Source organism: Onychostoma macrolepis, chromosome 05 (assembly GCF_012432095.1).
Source record: "Onychostoma macrolepis isolate SWU-2019 chromosome 05, ASM1243209v1, whole genome shotgun sequence".
Lineage (NCBI taxonomy): Eukaryota > Metazoa > Chordata > Actinopteri > Cypriniformes > Cyprinidae > Onychostoma > Onychostoma macrolepis.
Window position 1 is genome coordinate 37,780,920 of NC_081159.1, and position 17,550 is coordinate 37,798,469.

Below are 17,550 nucleotides of genomic sequence, written 5' to 3' on the forward strand. Positions count from 1 at the left end.
ACAAAGATGGTTCACTCTTATACTTATGAATGGGATAAACTGCAACGCGCAATATGGCGGGATAGTCCTGCCTTCTAAATGAAAGCCAATTGTTGATTGGTAAAGTCATTGCATCACTGCAGCGGCCGTTAGAAGCTCCGGTTCCCACTTGGTCTTGTTTGAGCTACCCTGAGGTGTTGCAAATATTGCGGCAGAGTGAACAGACTTTCCTTGAAAGGGACTTTGGTGTGAATCCACATGGGGTTCAGAGTATAATTTTTTATCTACAGTAATTTCACACTTGTCAAAAATATGTCACTTTGTTTCATAATTACAGCGCATACATTTTTGTAAAGATTCAGTCCACTGAAGGCAAGCATAGTGAGAACCCAAGTGCAGTTTATTTACAAAGTGATCCAAAATACAAACATAAACCAAACAGACTTGACATGGCATGAACAGACTTGACTAAACTCACCAACAGCAGGTTACAACATAAATACATGACGAGGAACAAAGGCAACGACATGGTTACTTATAGCAAACAAGACTGGACACATGACAAGAACCAACCAATCAGAACAAGACAATGAACAAGAGAACCAATCAGAACGTGACATAAAGAACAAGGGATCCAATAGCATAAAGACATGAGGGCAAGGGAAGCATGAAACAAACAGGAACCGTGACTAAACTTCAAAATAAAAGACATGAAAACATGAACATGACACAAAACCCAGGTTAAATTTTTTTCTTTATTTACCCTTAAAAAATGGAAGTGAAATGTGACAACATGCCCCGTAGGTGGGGTACATTGTAACATCTGAGGAGCACGTTGTAACATGACCATATGACAGCTTAAAATGTTATCTGATCAATTAGACAAACTCAAATATTTTGTCAACAAAATAAAATTATTCACTTTTTCAAATAAAATAGTTTTTAAAAATTAAAAATAATCTGATTTCGGAGTTATGAACACATTGCAACCATGCTTGGGACGGCCCATAAATGAGCCAAAATGCTTTACATTTCTTGAAATAATCATTTCTGAACATTAAACATTGACTGTCAGTCTTTATTCACCTCTTTCTCGTAGTTTTTCATTAAAATGCATTAAAGTAGGCTAAACAGTGTAAATTATTTCACTAATGTCAAAGAAAAGCATAGTTTAATTATAGCGGGGCACATTGTAACGCAGTGTTGCACCTAGTCTCGCGTAGCCAGACCTTCAGACTGACGGCTGAAGGTCTGGGAACTTTGAATGGCCAAGGCCCGCACAAGAGGTCATATGACTGACAGGTAAAGCATCCAAACACGTTTCATTTTGTTCTGTGTCATGTCTCGGGGCATGGAAATGTCGCCACAATAACAGTGTGCAAAACTCTCAGACATATTTTAAAGGTGCCATAGAATGCATTGATACAATATTTTAAATTGTTCTCTGATATCTACATAGAAGGTATTTGGCTTAGGTAGGGGCAAAAATTCTCCAGAAACGGTTTTACATGTCCATTTACAACCCTAGGATTTCTCCCTAGAATGAAATGGTCTGTTATTACCTTATTTGGAAGGGTAATGAATAATAAAGTTGAGCTCTGCTCTGATTGGCTGTTTCACAGTGCGGCTCATTTCAGTAGCTCACACAGCAGGAAGGAAACACAGGGAAAATATATATTTCCATACTTTCTTGCGCAGTTATATCATTGGGTAATTATACTGTAAATAAAATGCGGTCATCAGGGAGCCGCTATTAATATGCTGGTCACTGAAACGGCTTTTGAATGCACAATCGCTTTTTAGTTTCACTTTCATTTTAGAGATTTGTGATCGCACATACTCTGTTTATACTATGGAGCCGCAGTACTTACCACACATTTTACAATATCAGATGCTTGTCAGTGGTGCTCAGGATCTGTAAATCATTCGCCATCATCCTCAGTCATCTCTCCTTACTCCTTACTTTGGAGTAAGTGAAATCTTATGTACTGTGGTAAGTGAAATCTTAGGTACTGTAATGTAACAGGCTACCGCTAGCAAGGAGCTAACCGTGTCCCTTTAGTGGCTCGTGTTATTTTATTAGAACACGTTATTTGCTTTCCGTGCCTTTCTGAATACAGACACCAACACATCCCTGCACTTCACATCCCCTGCACAGCCTGGAACATAACATTTATTTCCATGATCTGCCATTTTCGCTTTTGTCCTCGCTTGTTTCTTCACAATACCTGCAGAACTTCTGATGGTTCGGCTGGCGGCTGGCATAGAACATATATATATTTTTTCACTATATAGTGTTGATGGCAACTAAATACCACAACTTTTTGTTATTCTAGAATGTGTAGAAATATTTAAACCACGTGTGTTACAACTTACCCCGCGTTAATTTGTGCCCCGCACTCCCCTACATTATCCTGCTCATTAAATTTAGCAAATTATTAAAAAAAACATTGATATGAGATATTGATTTGCAAGTAAAATATTACATTATGTGAGAAAATAGAGATTGTGCAGTAAGTGATATACAAAACATGAAACTATCAAAACTAAATGGTCAGGGCTGTTGCCATTGAGGTGAATGGTGAGCCATTTCCAAATAAAAATGAAAACTTGTGGTTATTGATACGCAAAAATGGACTTTAGCGTAAATATGATACGAACGTGTTTGGCGTGCATATAATACACAGTTTTCACGTGCATATGATACGAAATTTGTTGGCGTGCATATTATATGCAGTTTTCGCGGACATATGATACGCATCTACCCACAACCCTAATCCTACACTCTAAAAAATGCTGGGTTAAATACAACCCAGAGCTTGGGTTGTTTTTACCCAGCGGTTAGGTTACTGCCCAGAAGGTTGGGTTAAACATTTAACCCAACTGTTGGTTGAAAACAGCCCAGCATGTGTTCTGTCCAATATTTACCCAGCAATGAGTTGTATTTAAATTTAACCCAGCATTTTGTAGAGTGTACCCATCGCGTAGCATATACATGTCAAAGTCCCTTTCTGCGTATCAATACCACGAGTTTTCATTTTTATTTGTCATACTATTTATATGCACTTTCATGAGATCGGGTTGGAATGGTTGGACAAATTCACAGGGACAAAATGTGTCAAAGCAGCATTCAGTTCTCAAATATGTGTGATAACTGTCATCCAGTGCTAAAACTGTACAACTGACCACTCAACATGGAAACCTGGTTTTCTACATACAGTAGCTGTGCTCTGTCTCATATAGGCCTACATTTATGTTTGTATTTGTTAAGTGGCCATAATAAAGTAGAGATAAAGTACAGTCAGACTGTCATTTTCATATAGATAAGTTCCTTGAAGGTGATCTGCTTTGGTGAATAATCACCAAGTCTGAGTTTATTTGGAATAATACCAGACTGCCTGTACATTATCATTAATTATTTAAGTACTTGAACATAGTTACGTCTGAGGAATGAATGTTAAAACGGCTTGCCATAATTGTTCATTAGATATGAACTGTACGGGACGGTCCGACTGTGTCTTTAAAAACTCCTGAAAGCGTTCGAGAATGATGTCAGACTGAACGCGAAATCACTTCCTGAACTGAGAGAGAGAGAGAGAGAGAGAGAAAGAGAGAGACTCAGACAGAGGCAAATGGGGAGAGCGTTGGCGTTGTAGGGAGAGAGCAGTGGAGGTGAGGAGGGTCTCGCTGAACACGGACCCCGCTGGAAACTTCACATCCACAGAAATACGCCGCTACAGAGCGTCGCGCTCTTATATGGAGGAGAGACTCGCCGGGTAAATATATGACACGCATCATGTTTGGGTCTTGATGGCAGGATTGCATGACGCATATGGGGCCATATTTTATTTCCTACTTCATATATTTGTATGATTCAGAGTCACTGATGGAGATCAGATTTCAGTGCGGCGGGTAATGTCATGTACAGAAACTTAGGGTTTGCTCTAACCTCGTGAACATAAGCCTCAAATTCAAGTCATTTGTTTTTAGCTAATGAAAGTTGTTTAAATAAAATAAAAAAAAGTGCGGCAGTGAAGGAATGCAGGTGGATTCGGTGGAATGTGATTTTGCGAGCAGAATGTGAGAACGTGTGCGCGAGTGTATTCGAGTTTATTAGTGATTTAATCTAGATTGACGATGATGATGATGGTTACTGCAGAATCAGATCATCACAAGCACTGTTACAACTCACTTTACTTTTGCAAAACTGCCTAAGGCCTGTCAAGTACTGTTTTTGGACATGCCACCATGGTACTACCAACGCTGGTACCATGGTATAACATTGTTTATCTGAAAATGGTAGCGTCCTATTACACGTTTTGGGCTGTGATTATTCTTTTAAGAACCTTGGAGTACTTGAATACAGAAAACAAACAGATAAATGTTGTTGTTGTTGTTTTTTAACTTAAACCGATTGAAGTCACAGAGGTAAATTACATTTGATTGTATCTGCTTCATTCTGTGACAGCATATGCTGATGATCTCCAGTTGCAACTTTTTATTTGTAAAAGAAGTTCATTGTAGCATGATTCCTCAGCAGTTGATTTGTTCATTGTAACCGGATGTCATTTTTAACTCTGAAACCACATGAACAGAGACACGGCCGCACACTCAATGAGATAAACTAACAGTTTGAGACGGATTGATATGGCGAGTTTGATCTCCAGTTCACAGTCTGTTCCGACAGGTCTGGGGCTGAGCTTTAGTTTCGGTTGAGTGAGTGTTTGTTGCTTTAAGATTATTCAGACGATGACTAAATTGGAGAAAGGAAGTTTGGTCAGAGGAGAGAGTGTATAGCCACATGGAGTGTGCGTGTGTGTGTGTGACTGTTGCGTGCTGCTGTCTGGTTTCCAAGACATGTGACTGTGCACAATGCCTCCTTTCCTATGCAACTAACATGTGCTCCATGGCATTTCCTGCATAAGATCTCACTGTCTCCATCTAGATGATATCTAACAAATATTTTATGTGTGCACAGCAAGTCATTTTAACAGAACCGTGTGCACTTAGTGTCATATTCCTTACTTAAATAAAGCCTTGCTGCCTTACCAAATGTCTGCTTTTCTGGGTTGCTCCTCAGGACGAGCGTGTGAAGAGATTTTGAGGTAGTTTTTGGACTATGGTGGCATATTTCCAGGCCCGTAGAGCCACAGGGCTTCTTTTCACAGCTACACACTGCTGTAAAATCCACACCAGCTGTTACTGCAAATGTGCTGAATATGAATACATCACCGTTTCGATGCACATATGGGTTTTTCGGTGGCTGAATCTTAAATATGTGCTCACAGCCTTGCAAACAGTAATTTATCGTTACCAACTCAAAATATCGAAATGTTTATTAGTTGCAGGCCTACAGTACATGGCATGGACAGTTTTAGTTTGTTAATGGTTTTTGATTATCAGTGGTTTTTCTCTACTCACAAAACAAACTGTGCTCATACATCCTTGCCTGTTTTTAATATTGTGTTGCCTTTGACCTTCTGTAGTTTTGTTGATGGTTTTTGAGGATGAGGGCACATCACACAACCTGTCAACATTGAAAGAAGTGTTATTTTAGTAGAATTGACATTGTTATATATATATATTTTTTTAATTTGTTTATTTTTGTATATATTTTGCATTTTAATTTTAAAGTTTTAGTAATTTTGCTGTGTGCTCATTTTTGTTTGTTTTTGTTTATTTTTAAATATGTCTGTGTAGTTTTATAAAAAAAAAGTTATTTAGTTATTTTGGTACAAGTTTATTTTGTCATCCTCATTATGCATGGCTGAATGTTTAGTTGCATTTTAAGATTTGCATTTAGCATTGTTTTTTTGTCCTGGCTTGTCTGTCATTGTAGGGGCACGACCCACCAGGCACTTCGGTGATGTATTTTCTAAATGGTGTTATATGATTATGAATGTAATAAACTGTTTTGTGGGTATAAAAGTTGCTGCCAGTAAACCAACTCATCAGCAAGTTTGACTGTGTTCTGAAACTATCTCGTCATCCATGCGTCGTGTGTTCTCACACAATATACAAGGCCGTGTTTCTTGGGCTCAATGCATGCCTGTAGGCACGCTGTCTTTGGTTTGGCAAGCTGCCACGTCCCTGATGACGCGCAGCAGCTGTATTTTTGCACTGTGTCCTGAGTTGCCTTCCCGAGGCCTCGCTCTACCAAACATTCCACATGGGGCTGAAGGGCCAGCCGGGGTTTGTTGGGTTTGTCTGACGCGCTCTCTGGGCCGAACCCTGATGGGCCCCTTTACTGAGAGCGTTATCTGAATACAATAAGCTTGCTCTCTTCATCAGTAATTAGATCTCGGGCCTAGAGACTCTTGAGACATGCTGTGACGAATCTGTCGTTCTGTATGATGTGTGCGCTACACCATCAGTCGCATGCTCTTCCCAGACCCTTTGTTTGTTGACAACAGGGTTAAAATCTTAAGAGTATTTTGCGCTGATGCTCTGCAGACTGATAAAGGCATTCTGGTAATACCGTGTGCCATTTGTGCTAGAAAATATCAAGACTTTTTGTATTAATTTATCGTTAGCTTACCACTTAACGAGAGAGCAATGCTCCACAATAGGTGCTTTTCAGTGGCCAATTCTTTAAAGGATAGTTCACCCGAAAATGAAAATTACCCTGTGATTTACTCACCCTCAAGCCATTGTAGGTGTATATGACTTTCTTTCAGACGAATAAAATTGGAGTTGTATTAAAAAATGTCCTAGCTCTTCCAAGCTTTATAATGGCAGAGAATGGTGGTCCAGATTTTGAAGCAAAATAAACTGCATCCATCCATCATAAAAAGTACTCCACACGGCCCCAGTGGGTTAATAAATCCCTTCTGAAGTGAAGCGATGCATTTGTGTAAGAAAAATATCCATATTTAAAGTTTTATATACCGTAATCTCTAGCTTTCGCTAACTGTGGGATGCACTTTCACGAGAGAGTGGCATCCAGCGGATGACGTAGGTGTAGCGTAAGCCCTGGTGAAAAGTGATGAACGCGGAAGCAAAATGTTGGAGGATTTCGTACATATTTGTAATCTCCTATTATGACCGTGTTTCCCTTGTATGTGAGGAGGTCTGCAGAAGCCCACAGGAGAGTGTATTGTGCCTAATCAAGGCTATGAACATGTGGATGAGGAAGCCTGCAGAAGAGTAATCAAGTTATTCTACAATTATGATCATATGTTTCCTGTGTGTAGGGAGGACTGCAGGAGAGTAAAATGTGTACATTGTATGGGGGTAGAAGGACTGTGTATGAAATATACTGAACACGCCTTGAGAAAAAACTATATAAAGAGTATGCAGACAGACACAACAGATCCTCTACAGAGTTTCTCAGCGCCATTATCTCTGACAATAAAGTCTATTTTCTGGCATCAAAACCTGAAGACTTCGAGAGTGATTTCTCACAGAAGCGGCAGAAGCCACCTTGTGGAGTACTTTTTATAAATGGATAGAAAATAAATGGATGCTCCAAAATCTGGACCACCATTCTCTGGCGTTATGAAGCTTAGAAGAGCCAGGACAATTTTTAATATAGCTCCGATTGTATTCATCTGAAAGAAGAAAGTCTCATACTCCCAGGGTGGCATGAGGGTGAGTAAATCATGGGGCAGTCTTAATTTTTTGGTGAACTATCCCTTTAAACTATTATTTTATTCTTAATTATTGCTTTCACTTTATTGTTAAGCTATTTCTCCCTGTCCTAAAGAGAACTTTTTCAACCCTGTCAAAGTATGATTGGAATTTAAATCAGGGTTATTTTAGGTAACTAAACTTAAAAAATCAAATGTTTTAGATCTAATTTGTATAAATTATATATATATATATAAATTAAATAAAAAAAGGTAACAAAATAAATGGTAACTAAAATATTTAAAATAATAATTTTAAGATAGTTGCCAGGTTTGCCACAACAACTTTTATCATTTTCATTTGGTTTAACTTGATGTACTAAAATAAACAATTAAAATAAAAAATTAATAAAACTATACATACATATTAAAAAACAAACAGTAACAAATAAAAATAAAAAAACAACAAAATTACTAAAACTGTAATTAAAATGATAGCCGAAAATAACAAATTCAAAATATTGAAAAAAAAATAAAACTAATAATGCTAAAACTAATAATATCTTTGTTTGTTTGTTTGTTTATTCATTTATTTATTCATTCATTTGTTTAAATATTCCCTGGCATGACAAAAAAACGTTTTCAACCAAACATGTAATTTTCAAAATGTTTCATGGTTTAAGATTGATGTAAAATGAACCTCAGCTCTCAAATACCATTGCACCACACTGCATTGTTTGCAGTCAGTATTGTTGTGCTTTTTTTTTTTTTTTTTTGCCAAGAACAATATTTTTTTTATATATATATATATATATATATATATATATATATATATATAAAAACAAATGTGTTTTTCCTGTAAGAGTTGAACTGTTGAGTTTGATGAGGCCAGTGTGAGTGAAATCCTGATTAAAAAGCCAATTCTCTTTCAAAACATGTTTTGTTTCCAGCCCTGTTACAGTGTTTTGGGGGTTGAATGTTACGGGGTTGAAGATCGGTGCAAGAACGGTTTATATAGGATGTTTCACATCGAGTTCTTTGAATCCAGGGTTAGGGTTCATCTCTCATGTAGCCCATGTTGTTTACAGTTACTAACTCCCACTTGGCATGTATTAATAGTAACTATGCACCTGTCGCTGTTTCTGTGATGCCAGTGAGATGCTGGTGAATATGCTGGACTTCAGATCCCATCTGCATTCAGGTCTCCTATCAAATCAAATCAAATGCAGTTGCTTTATATAGTCTATGTATGAACCTGTTCAGTTAGATATTGGAATGAAATGTGGGTGGAATGACCTTTTTTGTCATTGTGTTGTGTAAACAGTGTCATATCAGTGTCTTCATGGAAAACTGTTCATGCTTAATTGTATTTGTGTGCACTTTTGTAAGAGGGAAAATATGGAATGAAAGAGATGTAGTGACGCTGCAGTGATAAGAACAATAAGCATGCTTTTATGGAAGTATTAAATCAACAACATGCAATGAACGTTGCACACAGACTCTGAATGATTTACTGTCAAACTTGGGCTGGAGGTTTGATAGTTTGTTAAATTAAACAGCTTTTTCTGTCTCTCCCTCCCCCTCTGTGTCTTTGTGATTTCTGGTAAGTGACATGGCTGGCCTTTGGCATGACGCCTGGCATGATCACATGGTATGGATGTCACGCCAGTGTGTGTGTGTGTGTGAGAGAGAGAGAGAGAGTCTGTGAATAATTCCACATGAATGACTGTGTGTATATTGTATAATTCTAGCAGGGCAGAGCTCACTGGGACTGTAAACACTTCAAAGCTCAGATGATTTTCCACTTTAGCCGTCCTGTGTCGTGTTGTTCAGGACTATTTAAGCTGCTTTTATCAGTTCTAATAGCTGCCTGGGTCTTGCTCGAAGTTATCTTGCCAAGTATGCATTTCTGTGTTTGATACACATGTAAAAACATGCACACGTTATGCAGGTAGAGCCGCCAGTTGCCTCAACAAGCATCCAAATTATTGTTCTCGTTAATTTGTTTACATATGATTTCTTTCATCATAGTTGATGTGAATGAGTCTCACAATCTAATTAAAAAAGTGTCCTTTTTATTAGTCTTTTGCTAAGCAAATTAATTGGAGCAGTCAAAGTTAATTTGGTACAATTAATTACGGGACAAATAGCGTGTTAAATCAAGGCATTTAACAAATCACCCTGCCCAGACCGGTATGTCATCGTACATTGATGAACATGATGCAGGATGACGACTGATGCATGATGAAGCCTATTAGAATGCACATAAGAACCTAAAATTCAAGATATAAGAGTGTGATGATTTTTTTTTTTTTTTTTGCCCTCATATTTACATCATATAATAGAGTTTAGCAATATCACACCAGCATGAGTGCTGTTTTTCCCAAATATCTGCATGACTGCAAATGTGATATTGATTTTATACAACAGTTCAGTAAACAAAAAGTTTATATTGTGTTTCGCAAATGAAAAAAATTCCAATCAAAGCCACAACAGACACAGCAGTGATTCGTTATTGAATGAATCTACGGTTTTGAACGAATCAATTGAGTCAGTGCGTCAATGACTCATTCATTTCGGAGGCTGCATCCTCCGTGGGTCGCATTTGATGCTGCATACATCATTTGTGCAGTCTCATTTAAGAAAAGTAACCATTAAATTACATTGTCTTAAGACATTCTTAATGATGGATGCAGCCTACAGAGAACGCAGCCTCCGAAATGAGACACAAATAGTCAATACTTGCTTCATTTGTGAATGAATTGGTTAAGTGAATGATTCAATGACTCACTCATTAAAAGTAGCCACCACATACTGGCACCTTTAGTTTTATTTTTATCATTTCATTTAAAAGGACATATTTCAATATTCACTTATTTTTTTCAAAATCCCTTAATGCCCATTTAAAACCATTCATCTCGTAGTATTATTTACGCAATTCAAAGCTTTTTTTCATTTAACACAATAATGACTTTTTAAAATATTTTAGGGCTAATTCGATTAATTAATCTTCCCATCATGTAATTCATTAGATTTAATCATTCTAATCACTTGACAGCCCTGAAATTAACACATTAGTGCTCGAAGTGATGTGGTCAAACACTAATATTAAGTTGTAACACTTTGAATGATTCTCCAGATATTGTGTGTTGTGATAAGGCACACCATTTGCACCATCAAACAGGTGGAAAAATCCCACAGATGCACACAGAAGGACAAACTCGAGCCATATCTCTCTTTTTACGCCAGGCAGCAGGAAAACAGTTTTGCACAGGCAAACGCCACGGATAATTTCTTACAATCAATAGTCCTAAATTTCTTCACAAGAATCAAAAGTGTAATGCTTCTGAATTCACATGTTCTATATTATTATTATTATTATCCAGTGTTCTCTGTCTTTGACGCCACATTCTTGTTCTCTTGTGCACACCTGTGGCATATGAGCTCTCATGTGCTGTGATCCAGAACTTTGGTTGAGCTCCAGCAGAATGTCTGGAAAAAATCTCAGGGAACAGCCTGTTTTATCTTCATCCACACTGCTCCCATGATCTAGCGCAAACCCACTGTGACGTTCCTTAACTCAGCTCTTGTTAATATTTTCTGTGAACTGATAATGATCAATAACAAGGGTTACATGATGGGAATTTCTAAGAACTTGCACACATATCTTAGTTCACTTTCACAATCTGTGAGACCTGGATTTGCTTAATTATTACATATAGTTGACTGCAGTGTGGATGTGCAGCTTCACACTCACTCCTCAGTGCAGATGAAACACTGAGGATTGTGCTCGGCTGATTTTGTAGATAGTTAACCCATGTTTCACTTGCTCAACTTGCAGTTTTAAGCATCTTTAGTGTTTCTGTGTGAGGTTTAGCTGCAGTGCTGTCTGTTTGCTTGTTTCTAATCAAAGCAGATCATATTCTCTTGCCTTGAAGGCACGCTGCTTTATTATAATTTCATTTTTCAGTACAGTGCAATTGATGAGAAATTGAAGGCTGCTCCAGATGCAAATGACTAACTGTGTGTGAAGATTGTACTGAAGAAGACTCAATTTAAACCATTTAAAACGGTGGTCGCTAACCTTCGTTACATTTCTCCAGTCTTTGTACTGTATTTTTGGTCCTTATTTTTCTGTTATTTTCGGGTGCTACTGGGACACTGATCAAGAAAAATTCATCATGCTTGAGTCTGTAAACAGGACTTCAACAGAGGCCAGAGATGCTGAAGACGGGCGCAAAGAGGAGAGAATACAGTAGCAGGCAGATGGAGCAAGCTCACTGTTCACGGTGCGCGAAATATCGGAGAAAAAAATACAAATATTGATTAGGGGGTGTATATTGAATATGAATGCATTTCTGAGGGAAAAGTTTTGATGGCAATGGCATTTTCTTTTCCTCTTACCTCCATATAAAGCAGTAAGCAGCAGTGCTGCATTGTTTACAGTAGTAACCAAGGAAACACTATTTTGCTGCTGTTCCATAAGCACCACCTGCTGTCAGAGAGTGAATTTGCATTCTCATTCAGACAGTCTGCTGTTTTTGTTTCATGCGTGTTATATAGCATCATTTTACAAAGATGTAGTCAGACCATTCTGTTTTTGTTTTAAATCAAAAATTATACAAATTAATTATACTATTATAAATTGAAATTATACAATCTGATTCAAATTAAAAACAACTGCTCATGCAACATGTATATAGCATCTTTGTTTGGATTGTGATTTCAAATGCAGTGGTTGCCTCTAATTTCAAATGGTTACAGATATTTTTGTTAAAGGCCAGTTTGCTTGTTATAGAGCAAATAAATAATAGTCTAAATAAATTAACTTTAAAAAATTGCAAGCAGTATTGGAATAAAAAAAAAAATGGAACCAGAATCTGAATCGGCCATGAAAAATCATGATTGATGCATCACTAATTAAAATACTAAATAAAAAGCTTCAGCAGCTACCATTACTTTGAGTCAATAAAAGCATATCTTGCAAGACAAAATTAATACCTGTGGCTCCTGATGATATATTGAGGTCTTATGAAGTGAAGCGATTGGCCTGTGCAAGAAACTGAACAGTATTAACTGTAATCCTTAGCCTCAGGCAAATGGAGAAATAGGCCTACAATTCTTTTGTGAACTAGTTCTTTTGGACAGTTTGTTTCAATGTTTCTACTACAATGGTGTATGTTACTTATATCTCATAGGGCTAAGTTATATGTTATCAGGTTAGGGTCGCACCGAATATAAGATAATAATTAACTATATTATGTAAGTAAACAACATTTACCATTTCCATCCATTGTTGGCGTTTCTGCTTTCGCTGTAACCAGCTTGCACGTCGCTATATTGCTCTTTTTCGCCTTGCAGCTAACATAAGCTTTCGGCGTAAACGCCGCTGAGCCTCCATCTTCGCATCTTGGCTTCGCTGCCTCATCTTCCACCAAGAAGACACCAAAAGAAGCAAACAAACAGCCGCTTCGGTTCTCTCCATGTTGTTCGTTCGATGATCACACTACAGTGCCCTACCTGAATAACTTTCAATTCTTCCCGGTTCCCGCTGAAAGGGGAGGGGTTTTGTGACATTTGATCCAAGGATACTCACAACCGGCGCAATGTCATAGAATGTCTCTGAACAGGTTCACGCCCACTTTTGGGGGAAAACAAACCGCCATACAGCATCGGATCGAGGAAGTGGACTAACCTTACAACATGCCAAAGAGTTGTTGTGTGGTTGGGTGCACCAATAATGTTTGTAAAAACCCAAATTTAGCCCAGGCTACCTGCCATCATCATCCATATCTTGCTGTTATGGAAATATCATGAATTACGGATGATGCTATCGAAAGCTAAGCCAGGCTAGTTGTATGGCTGGACAGAAAAGTGCACTCAGTACTCTAAATATAAGGTCATAATATATACATTTAAAGATGTTTACTTTCAAATACGAAGTAAAATCATTCACTAGTGATTAGATTAGGTACGAGTAAATGTCCCATAGACACTCTGGCCACTGGGTGGGGTTGTTACACCAATTTGACGCTGGGATAATGAGTTTTTAAATTGACCAAATTAAGTTTGTGGATGTATCTTTCACGCTCTATGGCAGGCAGGGTGGACATATAATTACTTGACATGTTTAATCTGAGTGATTTCTTAAGTTATTCACGGCTGCCGGCTGTGTACGGACGTTGCTTTGTGCCGCTATTTTGTATTGAAGTCTATGGGAAGTCTAGTTTATTTTCCCCCAAAAAGGGGCGGTGACGAAATTGACAGTTAAGAACCCGGATGTGCCGGTAGTACGTATGTGTGTAAAGGGCGGGCTTTAGGTTTGTGCTGCAGGGCTACTGGCTCGACAGTGGAAACGCAGCTTGCTTTTGGTCTTGGTGCTTGCAGCTCGAGGCCATTGGCCCTGCCCGGCACGCTCTTAGCCCTGGCTTGCACTGGCCCGACAGTGGAAAAGCGGCTATTGTTCTTCAGTCCGAGTTGAACTGTTTCCTCAGTTCAGTGAATGTTGGAGGAACTGGAGCGCTGAATGAGTTAAATCATAAGAGGATCAGATACACCGCTATTTTGGCTCATTTCAAGTCGGAGTGACTGTCAGGCACCTGAAAGTGGGTTTTGATTTGAGTAACTTGCAGATATGTGCTACTTGAGCCACGAACTGATTCAGATGGTTCAGTCCAATATGATGAACAAAAGAATGATTCGTTTGTGAACCAGTCATCACTCCGGACCGTTTGTTTGAGGCTCTGGATTACAGGTAATACTGTTGTAAATAATGTTAGGTTTCTTGCACAGACTGATCATTTCACTTCATAAGAGTTCAATATATCACCATGGGTGTTAATATTGTCTTACCTGTATATGCTTTTTTTATTATTATTTTACAAAACACCAAGGACAACGGTTTCAGCTAAAAGTCTTCTTTACTGTTCTAAGCAACCTACTTCCTGGTCTGTTTGTGTCTGTGCCAGGGTCAGAAATGAAGTTTTCCATTCAGGACCAATATTTTTTCAATTATATACACGAAGCGAGCAAATTCCCTAATCACCGATGCAATCATTTACTTCAGTTCTGCACTCTCACAAAAACTGCTGTTATAATCACGGAAGCTGCAAAATAAATCTCTGAATCAGTATGTTGATTTTTATGATGAGAGAATTTGAAAGACTGCAGAACAAACTCTAGTGTATTCACCGGTGACTGATTTAAATACCCTTGATTGGCCATTACATTTATAAGCTCAACAATTATAATGTTCAGATCTGCAAATTATGTTTTATTAACAGAGTTCAAGAGGAGCACGTCAGATACTTAGCCTAATTAACACAAAAGAAACGCACTCGAGTTAATCAACACATGGGTATAAATACAGCTGAAATACCTCTATTCATTGACGGTCAATCAGCATCCCTCCACTGCCCCTTCTCCACACTTGAGTTCTACCACTTGAGTTCTTACCACACTTATACGGATGGGGGGGGGGGCTTCCCCGGACAGCACGCCAAATACGCATTACTATACTCCAGCTAATTATATGTAAGTGTGAACTCGTGAAAAACAACACCATAGATGATGGCACATGAGCAGATATAAATGTAATGCAGCAGTCAACACTTTAATTTCACATTTCATATTAATCACCACAGTCATCACTACTCGCATAGATTTAGTGTTATTATGTAGGGTCGTTTTTTTTTTGCCCCCATTATCTTGAATTTAGGGGTATTTCGCTCATTTTTGTGGCATTTTTTTGCACCAAGCTCCTGTTAATTTATAATTCTGTTCTACAGTACAGCTCAGACTGTATGAAGCTGCTCTTTGCACGATGCTTCATGCATCACAGCAGACACTGTGAGATGCACTTACAGCGGCTGTTGCTCACTGACTCATATAGAAAATTTTATCCCAGTATTCACATCACGCTTTCACTAAACACACTGGCGTCTGCTCTCATTTGTGCATGCATCACTGCAGTGCATATGATCAGTGTGTGTAGAATACAGTGTTAGTGGGTTATCCTGAATCACGATTGTCTTCTGTTTTGCGTGGTTTGGCACGCAGACACAGTGAAGTAGAGTGTTCAGGATAATGATGAGATCAAATCATCTCTGACTGCACTGATGCTTACTGGTCAGATGTGTGTCTGTCTTCACTGCAGCAGGATCGTCACTGACTAACATTTATTACTGGAATGCTTAAATCCAGACTCATCTCAATTGTGCTGTTTGTTTTACAGTCATACATGACTAACATGAAATAGCCTGCCTTATTTCTGTGGTATTAACAGTTTTATAATGCAGTTCCACTGAGGAAATGGGTGTATTGTTAACAATTAATCCTGTCATGTGATTTGAATTGCTGCCCCAAAATTTCTCAGGATTGACCTTTGACTTATACTGTATGTATTTGAAAGTGCAATGAACAGATGGAGTTTATGGAAACATTTGCTGTAATGAACATATTCATCTGAGAGCATGTGATTGCTAAATCTAGAGTAGGAAACAGGCGTAAAACTCACTCACATTATGGCAGTCTCACTCTTTGTTTATCATCTGGACTGTTTCTGTACTGAAATCTAAAACTGCACAGTTCCAGCACATGCATACACAATATTGATGGGTCTTTACCTTGAATGACAGCAGCAGATATGAAAGAATAATGCATATTGCACTGCTAGTTGCTGCTTGATATCACTTGTTGGCTGGCTTTACACAAACAGTCATCTTGGAAATAACCTAGTATTTACACAGTCGAGTTTGAGGAAGAGCTAGGCACTGGCTTTGACAAATCTTTGAGAGTTAGCTTTGTTTTTTTTAGACATGTAAACTCAATGAGCAGAACTGCTTTGTTTTCGGAAGTAGTCAGCGATTCTTATTTTTTACATGGACCGACATTTTGATTATGAAGTCTAAACGCATTTCTTTGGTATTTTCTGTACAGCTCTATTTTTATGAAATCGCTATTGATTTCAGATTTACGCTAAACGACACGCAGACTCATCCACCACAGTTTTATGGTACTTTGCCTGCTTCTCATTTATTTTTCAGTCTTTGTTGTGAATGGCTCCCTGGGCTGAACTTTATCACTGCTGGTTCTGCTGTCTGTGTGGACAATAGAAGAATAAACACAAAAAAAAAATGCTAGAAACCAAAAACAGCTGAGGGATGTATAAAAAATAGTGCCGTCCAGTACGTGCGTTTACTAAATTGCTAAATAAAGCTGCCACAATATCATATTTTCATATCAGATTATCATGGATTATTTCAGATTATCATGCTCAAAAGAATTCATGGTAACAATATTATCTAGCAAAAAACAAAAGTAAAAATGAATTAATTAATACAATCAGTAAAATTAATCTTTAACTTTGTTTATTTTGTGTTTTCTCTTTTTTTGGTTAATGACTCACACTCAAAATATGATTGTAGGGAGAGGAGATGAGGGATAATATAATAAAATAATGTCTGGTCTGCTGGTGTGGACGCTAGTTATAGTTATCTTTTATAGTTCTTGGTTTTTACTCGCTATATAGCCAATAGATTGGTGTCTGATGGGTTAGTGTTAGAACAGCATGCCATCCAGACTGGAGAACTAAAGTGAAACTATAGCTTTGAAAGCACACAGTAATGCCTGGACTCACTTTGATAATGCAAAGTGCATTTGATAATGAAATGAAAGTACAAGATGTGCGGTGGCAAAATGCCATATGGTACATGACATTTTAAAACAAGACACTGTTGCAATAGCATGTTGTGAATTTGTTTAGTGGCATTTTCCAACACGTTGTTACGGGAAAAGGGCATTCACTTCTGCAATTACACAAGTTAACTTAATAAATATACAAGTATGTATCAATCTGATTATTCTCTTATAGGATGCGTTTGTTTTTATACTGGTTTTCATTCACTCTTCAACTTCAGATTGCACGGTTTAAACTTCAGTGCTAGGGATGTAACAATATCAACATCTCTCAGTACGATACTACCTTGATATGAAGTCCACGATA

The 17,550-nt window shown here is 38.0% G+C and overlaps 1 protein-coding gene across 1 annotated transcript in view; it reads left to right on the forward strand.

The window, feature by feature from the left end:
- Positions 1–3,569: 3,569 nt before the first annotated feature.
- The window catches only part of LOC131541132 (nucleus accumbens-associated protein 2), a 38,941-nt gene continuing 24,960 nt past the window's right edge, over positions 3,570–17,550 (forward strand). The window contains 1 exon segment of the mRNA XM_058776692.1: positions 3,570–3,755. The gene's annotated coding sequence lies outside the window, so the exon portion shown is untranslated.